Here is a 10,616-nt window from a genome sequence, read left to right as displayed (position 1 = left end):
GAACGGCACCGTCCAATCTGGGATGACATGAAGAGCCGCCACCAACTGCGCCTCCGGGTCAGGAACAGCTAAATCTTCTTCTGTGGGCAACTTGACAGAGGGGTTATGCAAAACATCTAAAAAGGTGTTGGGTGGTACCGGCTTACGCTGAGACCCCAGCCGGCTTCAAAGCATCAGCTGCTTCGTTCTTTCGACGGTCAATGTGTTCCACCTGATAACCTTTAAAATATCCTGCAACAGCATCGACCTCTCGGCGATAAGCCGCCATGAGAGGGTCTTTGGAATCCCACTTGCCAGACACCTGCTGAGCCACTAGATCTGAATCACCAAGACATCTGACCCGGCTCAAGCTCATCTCCTTTGCCACTCGAAGACCATGGAGCAATGCTTCATACTCTGCTGCGTTGTTAGTGCACGGAAACATCAATCGTAACACATAACAAAATTTATCACCTCGTGGGGAAGTTAATACAACTCCAGCCCCCGAGCCCTCCAATTGCCTGGACCCATCAAAATGAATAGTCCAATATGTGTTGTCCGGCTTTTCTTCTGGCATCTGCATCTCTGTCCAGTCATTGATGAAGTCAACCAGGGCTTGAGACTTAATCGCAGTGCGTGGAACATACTTCAGCCCATGAGACCCAAGCTCAATTGCCCACTTGGCAACTCGCCCTGTAGCTTCTCTGTTTTGAATAATGTCTCCCAAAGGAGCAGAGCTAACCACAGTGATTGGATGTCCCTGAAAGTAATGCTTAAGCTTCCGGCTTGCCATGAACACCCCATAAACAAGCTTCTGCCAATGTGGATATCGTTGCTTAGACTCAATTAGCACTTCACTGACATAATAAACCGGCCGCTGAACCGGATGCTCTTTGCCAGCCTCCTTGCGCTCTACCACCATAGCCACACTAACAGCCCGTGAGTTGGCAGCCACGTATAACAATAGCGGCTCTTTCTCAATTGGAGCAGCTAGGACCGGCGGCTCAGCCAGTTGTGCCTTCAGATCCTCAAAAGCAGCGTTCGCAGCATCGCTCCAAACAAAACATCTGTTTTCTTCATCAACTGATACAGAGGCATAGCCTTTTCCCCTAACCGGCTTATGAACCGGCTCAAAGCAGCCACACGACCCGCCAGTCGTGAACATCATTGATCAGCAGGTTGGTTTGGCCAGAGATGTAATTGCCTTGATCTTCTCCGGGTTAGCTTCAATACCTCGGTTAGACACCAGAAAACCCAAAAGCTTGCCGGCTGGCACTCCAAAAACACACTTGGCCGGGTTAAGCATCATCTTGTAAACCCGAAGATTATCAAAAGTCTCTTTCAAGTCTGTGACCAAGGTTTCCTCTTCCCTGGACTTCACTACTATATCATCCACATAGGCATGAACATTGCGCCCAATTTGATCATGAAGACAATTCTGCACACACCGTTGGTAAGTCGCCTGAGCACTCTTGAGCCCAAAAGGCATAGACACATAGCAGAAAGCCCCAAAAGGAGTTATAAACGTGTCTTCTCTTGATCCTTGACTGCCATCTTAATCTGATGATACCCGGAGTAAGCATCTAAGAAACTCAACCGTGCGCAACCCGCCGTAGCATCAATGATCTGATCAATACGGGGAAGAGCAAAAGGATCAGCCGGACAGCCTTGTTTAAATCTGTGTAATCCACACACATACGCCAGGTGCCATTCTTTTTGAGCACGAGCACCGGGTTAGCTAACCATTCTGGGTGAAAGACCTCCACAATGAACCCGGCCGCCAAGAGCCGGGCCACCTCTTCTCCAATGGCCTTGCGCCTTTCTTCATTGAACCGCCGAAGAAACTGTCTGACAGGTTTGAACTTTGGATCGATATTAAGAGTGTGCTCAGCGAGTTCCCTCGGGACACCCGGCATGTCTGAAGGTTTCCATGCAAAGATGTCCCGGTTCTCACGGATGAACTCGATGAGCGCGCTTTCCTATTTCGGATCCAAGTTTGCGCTGATGATGAACTGTTTGGATGAATCGCCAGGCACAAAGTCAACCATCTTAGTGTCATCAGCCGATTTGAACTTTAACTCCGGCTCATGCTCTGTTGTTGGTTTCTTTAATGACGTCATGTCCGCCGGGTCAACATGATCCTTGTAGAATTTCAACTCCTCTGTTGCACAAACAGATTCAGCATAGGCAGCATCCCCCTCTTCACATTCCAAGGCTATCTTCCGGCTCCCATGGACTGTAATGGTGCCCTTGTGACCCGCATCTTGAGCTGCAAATACACGTAACACGGCCGAGCCATGAACTTGGCATAAGCCGGCCGCCCAAACAGAGCATGATATGGGCTTTTGATCTTAACCACTTCAAAGGTTAATTTTTCTGCCCTGGAGTCATACTCATCCCCAAAGGCTACCTCCAGCTCGATCTTACCAACTGGGTATGCCGACTTACCGGGTACTACACCATGAAAAACAGTGTTGGATTGTTTAAGATTTTTATCCGTCAATCCCATCCGGCGGAACGTCTCATAGTAAAGGATGTTGATGCTGCTGCCTCCATCCATGAGTACCTTAGTAAACTTGTACCCACCAACCTGAGGTGCCACTACCAAAGCCAAGTGACCCGGATTATCAACCCGGGGCGGGTGATCCTCTCTGCTCCACACAATAGGCTGCTCCGACCAACGTAGATAACGTGGAATTGCCGGTTCAACGGCATTGACGGCCCTCTTGTGGAGTTTCTGGTCTCTCTTACATAAACTGGTAGTAAAGACATGATACTGTCCGCTACTCAACTGCTTCGGGTTGCTCTGATAGCCGGATTGTTGCTGCTGTTGATTCCCTTGGCTGTGTTGCTGATTATATCCTCCCTGGTGACCAGGATGACCCTGACCATGAAAACCTCCTCCGCTTGAACCGGCGCCCGGGCCCTGAAAGCCGCCTCCACCTGAGCCGCCACCCGGGCCGTGACCCCCATCAAATGCGTTTGAATTTTTAAACGCCTTCATGATCGTGCAATCCTTCCACAAGTGGGTGGCTGGCTTCTCCCGGGTGCCGTGTCTTGGACAAGGTTCATTCAACAACTGCTCAAGGTGGGGCCTGACCCGCCCGATCGAGGGGGTTGTCTGCCCTTGCGCCGCTGATTACCACCCTGCGCATTAGTATTAGCAACAAACTCATCAGCCTTACGCTTATTACCTCCTTGATTTCGGGTTATGCTGGTGACCCTTGCCATTGCCGTTCTTCTTTCCCTTCGTTGCTTTTTCTTCATCAGATGCGCCGGGTCTTTGGTGGTATCAGAATCGGCATACTTGACAAGAGCCGCCATCAACGTTCCCATGTCATTACAGTCACGTTTAAGCCGCCCCAACTTCTGTTTCAGAGGTTCAAAACGGCAATTTTTCTCCAACATCAAAACTGCTGAGCCGGCATCCATCTTATCAGATGAATGTATTATCTCCTTGACCCGGCGCACCCAATGGGTTGTAGATTCTCCATCCTCTTGCTTGCAATTGGTCATCCACAATCGACATTGGCTGCTTACACGTGTCTTTAAAGTTCTGGATGAACCGTGCCTTCAACTCTGCCCATGAGCCGATGGAATTGGGTGGTAATCCTTTCAACCAGGTCCGAGCCGTTCCATCCAACATCATGGTAAAATATTGGCCATTGCAGCATCACTAACCTCCAACAGCTCCATAGCCATCTCATAACTCTCAATCCAAGCCCCCGGCTGTAAGTCAGCCGTGTAGTTAGGCACCTTACGAGGTCCCTTGAAATCCTTGGGCAACCGCTCATTGCGTATGGCTGGGACCAGGCAAGGTACGCCTCCGGTTCTTGTAGCCACTCCTGCCTCAACCGAGGTTGCTGGATAAGCCGGAAAGGTTTGGTGAGCTGCCTGCTCTGCTGTATTTGAGCCGCCCGTTCCGCCTCTTGACGAATCCTCTCCTGATCCGCCAATTCTCTCTCTCCCGCACCGGCTCATGCCTATATGGCCGGTTGTGGCGTTGAGCATTGCTTGACATCTCTGCAGATTCCATGTGCCTACTGTAACCCGGGCTCCGGCTTGGGCGAGGAGTCGAATGAATCCTGTCTTGACTGTAGGAGTATGCATCCTGCTGGTCCAAAGCTGTCTGAAGTAGTTCTCTTACCCTTTGGGTTTCAATTGCTGCCGGCGAGTCGCCTTCCATTGGGAGAGCTGCTAAATGAGTCGACGCCGCAATGAGGTTCTCCATAGGGTTGGAGAAGTGACCCGGGGGTGTTGATATATAACGACGAGGAGCTGTATTCATGCGCGGTGGCTCCAATGGTGCGTGGCTGAACTGGTGCACCGGGCGTCGGGACCCGGTTTGCCTCTGGCGGGTTGCTCCCTCCAGCTCTGGGTGTATGGAACAGATTCCTCGGATCCAGCGTTAAAGGCAGACGCGACTGAGTTTTCTGATGCCTCCTCCTCATGACTCGTTTGATGCATTAAGATCCACTGAGAGCCGGAAGGTTTCTGCTTGAAGCTGCTGAGCACGCGCATCCAAAGCTTCTCGTTCTGCTGCCATCCGGGTTTCCTCCATGGCTAGATTTTCCTTAGCTTGCACCATCTCCTCCCACACGCGTGCCACTTCCGCATCATGCTGGGTTTTATCCGCCGGCTCTACCACAGCGGTTAATAGAGTTGTCTGTTTATCCATGAGGTCCATGAGAACCTGAGCCAGGGGGCGCGCGGGGTCTCCTGACCCGGCAGCTACCGATCCGGTGGCTGCTGCTGTCGCTGTGGTGGAGTTCTGCCCGGGCTGTGTCCCTGCCATAAAACTCCGGCCCAATTCGGCGGCTCAAGGGGGTCCGGAATACTGCTGCCATCGGAACAGCCCCCGAGCATGCCATCTTGAAGTTGGTACAATGAGTCCGTCTCACCTGTTGATGATGCAGTATCGGAGCAGATGGCCGTCTCCCCGCCTTCCATCGATCCTTCAGAGTATTCACCGCCATGGACGCAGCCTACGAAAGCATTCTTCACAACAGATTGAACACGGGCCGACCCGGCGCACTGAGCCGTTTCGATGAGGTTGGTGTGGACGTCCGGCTCAGGGCCTGACTCGCTAATCCGGCCGATGAAGACATGAATTCCACCGAAGGGGACCCGGTACCCGTACTCGATTGAGCCGGCCTCGGGGCCCCAGCCCTCATCGTCGATGTAGAGTTTGCCGCGACGACTCTTGGTCATCCGGCCCACAACGTATCCCTTGAGCCCTTCGAAGTTGCCCTTCAAGAACTTAAATCCACCGTGCGTTGGCCCCACGGTGGGCGCCAACTATCATGGAGTTGACACATCAGATGTCCTAGAGCAAGGACTTAGTCGTAGGGCCATCGCACTAGGAAGCTTAAAGGGGTTAATCGGGACAAAGGACACGAGAGAGTTTTATACTAGTTCGGCCCCTTACGATGAAGGTAAAAGCCTACGGTCTAGTTGGGATTGGTATTGCTGTGGTTTCGACTTCCAAGAGGCTCAACTCGCCGGCTTGGTTATCGACTTGTTGTTTTTCTTACCCTAAGCCGCCACCGGGTCGTCCCCTTATATACATGGGTTGGCACCTGGTGGCCTATAGAGTCACGGCCGGCTCATAATCGTGTCCAGCTCGGTGACTTCCTTTACATGCCTTTCTTTACAAGCCTTACCGCCTGTATGGCGGTTTACAATAACGGGCCTTAAACCGGCCCGAGGCCTCTAGGCTTTCTATATATTTAATAACTATCATCTTGACTGTATATTGGGCTTCTTATGTAACCCACCATTAGGGCTGACCCGGCCCCTCATGGGCGGGTCATACTGATAGTAATATCCCCAACACATACCGAAAGAGCTCCTACTAGTAGAAAAGTTAATTCGGTTGAAGAAATTTCTTCTTTGCGTGAAAAAGTTGATGCTCTTGTGAAATTTGTTGCTAATAGAAGTGCTCCTGTTGATTTTAATGATATGCCTTTGTCTACTTTGATTGAGAAAAATAGTGATGCCATAGATGTGAATTTTATCTCTCGAAATAATTTCAATAACAATGCTTATAGAGGTAATTTTAATCCTAGGACTCTTCCTAGTAATTCCTCTAATAATTATGGTAATTCCTATGGAAATCAATCTTATAATAATAGGAACACCTATGATCTTGAGAACAATATTAAAGAATTTATCAATACGCAAAAAGTTTTCAACACTTCCATAGAAGAAAAGTTGAGTAAGATTGATGATTTGTCTAGAAGTGTTGATAGAATTGCTCATGATGTGGAAAATCTCAAGATGAAATTTTTTGTGCCTAAAGTAGATGAATCAATTAAGTCTCTTTATGTTTCTATGGATGAAAGTAAGAAAAGAACCACTATGCTTAGAGCTAAAAGAGATTTTTTTAGAAAAAGTGTATTCTAGTGATTACTTTCGCAAAAGTGATGATGATCTTAAAATGATTGGTGTTTCTTCTATTGATTCCTTGTTTATTAAAGTTAAGATTGATGAAAAGGGGACTTTATAAGAGTCAACTTTAGGTAGAAGACGTCCCAATATTTCGGAGGGTGAAAATCTTGTTGAGAAAATTGATAAAAGTGGGTTTGAAGAGGTCAAAACTTTAGCTAGTGATGTGCCCACTCTTTTGGATTACAAAGACTTTAATTATGATAGTTGCTCTTTGATTGATTTTATTTCTTTGTTGAAATCCATGATAATTTCACCCCATGCTTATGAACAAAATAAAGCTTTTACTAAACATATTGTTGATGCTATGATGAATGCTTTTGAACGAAAAATTGGAATTAGAAGTTTCAATTCCTAGAAAAGTTGCATGATGAGTGGGAACCTACTATCAAAGTAAACATTAAAAATTATGAGTGGTTTGCTTTGTGTGACTTGGGTGCTAGTGTTTGTACAATTCCGAAATCTTTATGTGATGTGCTTGGTCTTACCGATCTTGAAGAATGTTCTTTAAATTTGCACTTGGCGGATTCCACTATTAAAGAAGCCTATGGGAAGAATTAATGATGTTCTTATTCTTGCAAATAGAACTATGTGCCCATAGATTTTATTGTTCTTGATATTGATTGCAATCCGTCTTGTCCAATTATTCCTTGGTGACTGTTTTTACGCACATTGGTGCCATGATTGATATGAAAGAAGGCAATATTAATCCCAATTTCCTTTGAGGAAGGGTATGAAACACTTTCCTAGAACAAGAATTAGGCCACCATATGAATCAATCATTAGGGCATCTTATGGATCTCGAACCAAAGATGACAAAACTTAGATCCTTGTTTTATGCCTAGCTAAGGGCGTAAAACTATAGCGCTTGTTGGAGGCAACCCGATGAATAAAATTTATTTTTGTTTTTTGCTTCCTGTTTTTGAGTGTTCGCACAATTATGCTACTGTTATGATTTTGTTTTTTATGTTTTAATTAGTGTTTGTGCCAAGTAAAGCCTTTAGGATCTTCTTGGGTGATAGTTGTTTGATCTTGCTGAAAAAAACTTTTGCGCTCGCGAAAATAATTTTAATGTTTTACCAGAATAAGGAGTAGAAGAACCTAAGCTTGGGGATGCCCCGACATCCCAACCCATTATCCAAAAATGAGCAACCAACTAAGCTTGGGGATGCCCCCGAGTGGCATCCCCTCTTTCTTCTAATAACCATTGGTATTTTACTCAAAGCTATATTTTTATTCGTCACATACTATGTGTTTTGCTTGGAGCGTCTTGTATGATATGAGTCTTTGCTTGTTTTATTTTGTGTTTTAAGTCTTGATCCCTTGCTGTACACACCTATTTGGAAGAACCAAAATTATGTCATGACTTGTTAGAATTTCTCTCCATGCTTCACATAAATTTTTATGAGCTATGGACTTGCTCTAGTGCTTCACTTATATCTTTTTGAGCACGGTGTGCTTAGTATTTTTGAAGAAATGCTCTCTTCCTTCACTTAGATTATTTTGAGAGTTAGTAAAATTTTCAAGAAATTCTCTCTTGCTTCACTTAAATTAATTTGAGAGAAAGAAAAAAATTATGCTCATGATCTTCACTTATATTTGTTTGAGCTTATGAAAAGCAACACATGAAAATTAGTCCCAAAGTGATAGATATCCAAGAAGGATATAATAAAAAACTTTCATGAAGATCATTGGACAAAATAAATTTTATTATTAGTAATAGTTTTGAGATATGATGATGTGATATGTGAGTCATCTTGATGAGTAATTATGCTTTACTAAGAATATTGGTGTTAAGGTTTGTGATTCCCTATGCAAGCACGAAAGTCAATAATTGAAATTATATCCTATTTGTGGTGCATTATTTGGTGTTAGTTATGCTTAATGCTCGCTTATGAGATTATCCGTTTCTTGGTTGGTCGCGTCTCAATCTTTTGCTAGCCTTCATTTTGCACTAAGTATGATCTCTACTTGTGCATCCAAAATCCCTTAAACCAGTTTTGCCACATGAGTCCACTATATCTACCTATATGTGGTATTATTTTGTCATTATAAGCAAATTTGCATGTGTCATATCTAATTTTCAAAATAAACTTCTCTTTTGTGTGTTTGTTTCGCTCGTGGAGCGGTGAGGGGTGGCTAATATTTTCCATGCTAGATGTGTTACTCTCAAGATGAGTGTTCATTCACTTGTCATTGCACGAGAGTAAGGCAAAGGTTTTAGGGATGCCTAGTCCCGAAATGAAAAAAAAGAATTTACTTTATGTTGTCAAATAAGAAATTCCTTGAAAAGTTTTGGTATGGAGGGCACCCGTGGATACGGTTAGCCATGGAAAGTGAAAGTATGGTGGAAAAAGGAATAAACTTTATTTTCTGTTTGGTAACCACCTATGATATATCTAGCATGGAAAGTGTTGGGAACTCTAAGTCGTTTTCGTTGGTGGGATGGATACACCTTCCAAAATGTTTATACGTCTAAGTTTTTCGCTTTGAGCTCTGGCACCTCTACAAATCCCTACTTCCCTCTACGAAGGGCCTTTCTTTTTTACTTTATGCAATTTTTATTTTGAATTTGAGTATCCATCTTCTCTTATAAAAGCACCAACTAGGAGGCAATATGATCGTACTTGAGTAGTGGGTGTAGCTAATATGTGAGTGTGTTTCATGAATGGATCAATGGTTGAGCACGATGGGCTAGGGATAGCTTATTTTAGCGTTGATATTTTGAAAGACATGGTTGTTTGTTGATATGCTTGAGTATTTAAATTATCATGTCAAAACTAGACTATTGCTTTGAACAACATAAAAGTCCAAATGTCCATGCTATAAAGAAAAATTATGATATGACATGTTAGGCATCATTCCACATCAAAAATTCTATTTTTATCACTTCCCTACTCGGGGACGAGTAGGAGTTAAGCTTGGGGATGCTGATACGTCTCCAACGTATCTATAATTTTTTTAATGTTCCATGCTGTTATATTATCAATCTTGGATGTTTTATAATCATTTTATAGTCATTTTATATCATTTTTTGGTACTAACCTATTGACATAGTGCCAAGTGCCAGTTCCTGGTTTTTTCCATGTTTTTTACATCATAGAAAATCACTATCAAATGGAGTCCAAATGCCATGAAACTTTACGGAGAATTTTTACGGGCCAGAAGGAACATAACGGGCCCTGGCTGCGCATGGGGGGTGCCTTGAGGGGAGCACAACCCACTAGGGCGCGCTAGGAGGCCCAGGCGCGCTCTGGTGGGTTGTGCCCACCCCGAGTGCCCCCCAAATCGCCTCTTTGCTCTATAAATACCCCAATATTCCCAAAACCCTAGGGGAGTCGATGAAATATTGATCCAACCGCTGCAGATTCCAGAACCACCAGATCCAATCTAGATACCATCTCAGATGGGGTTCACCACCTCTATTGTTGCCTCTCCGATGATGGATGAGTAGTTCTTTGTAGACCTTCGGGTCCGTAGTTAGTAGCTAGATGGCTTCCTCTCTCTCTCTCTCTTGATTCTCAATACAATGGTCTCTTGGATATCCATATGATGTAACTCTTTTGCAGTGTGTTTATCGGAATCCGATGAACTTTGAGTTTACGATCATATCTATCTCTTGTTATATCCATGAAAGTATTTGAGTTTCTTTGATCTCTTTTATGCATGATTTCTTATAGCCTCGTATTTCTTCTCTGATATTTGGGTTTTGTTTGGCCAACTTGATCTATTTATCTTGCAATGGGAAGAGGTGATTTGTAGTGGGTTCGACCTTACGGTGCTTGATCCCAGTGATAGAAGGGGAACCGACATGTATGTATCGTTGCTACTAAGGATAAAACGATGGGGTCTATGTCTACATAGATAGATCTTGTCTACATCATGTCATCATTCTTATTGCATTACTCCGTTTCTCCATGAACTTAATACACTAGATGCATGCTGGATAGCGGTCGATGTGTGGAGTAATAGTAGTAGATGCAGGCAGGAGTCGATCTATTAATATTGGACGTGATGCCTATGTAATGATCATTGCCTGGATATCATCATGAGTATTTGAAGTTCTATTAATTGCCCAACAGTAGTTTGTTCACCCACCGTTTGCTATTTTTCTCGAGAGAAGCCACTAGTGAAACCTACGGCCCCCGGGGTATCTTTCTCATATTATTTGCTTTGCAATCTATTTTTTC

Source organism: Triticum urartu, chromosome 6 (assembly GCF_003073215.2).
Source record: "Triticum urartu cultivar G1812 chromosome 6, Tu2.1, whole genome shotgun sequence".
In the NCBI taxonomy this organism is placed as follows: Eukaryota; Viridiplantae; Streptophyta; class Magnoliopsida; order Poales; family Poaceae; genus Triticum; species Triticum urartu.
The sequence above is the reverse complement of the archived record's forward strand: the minus strand, read 5'-3'. Positions refer to the sequence as shown.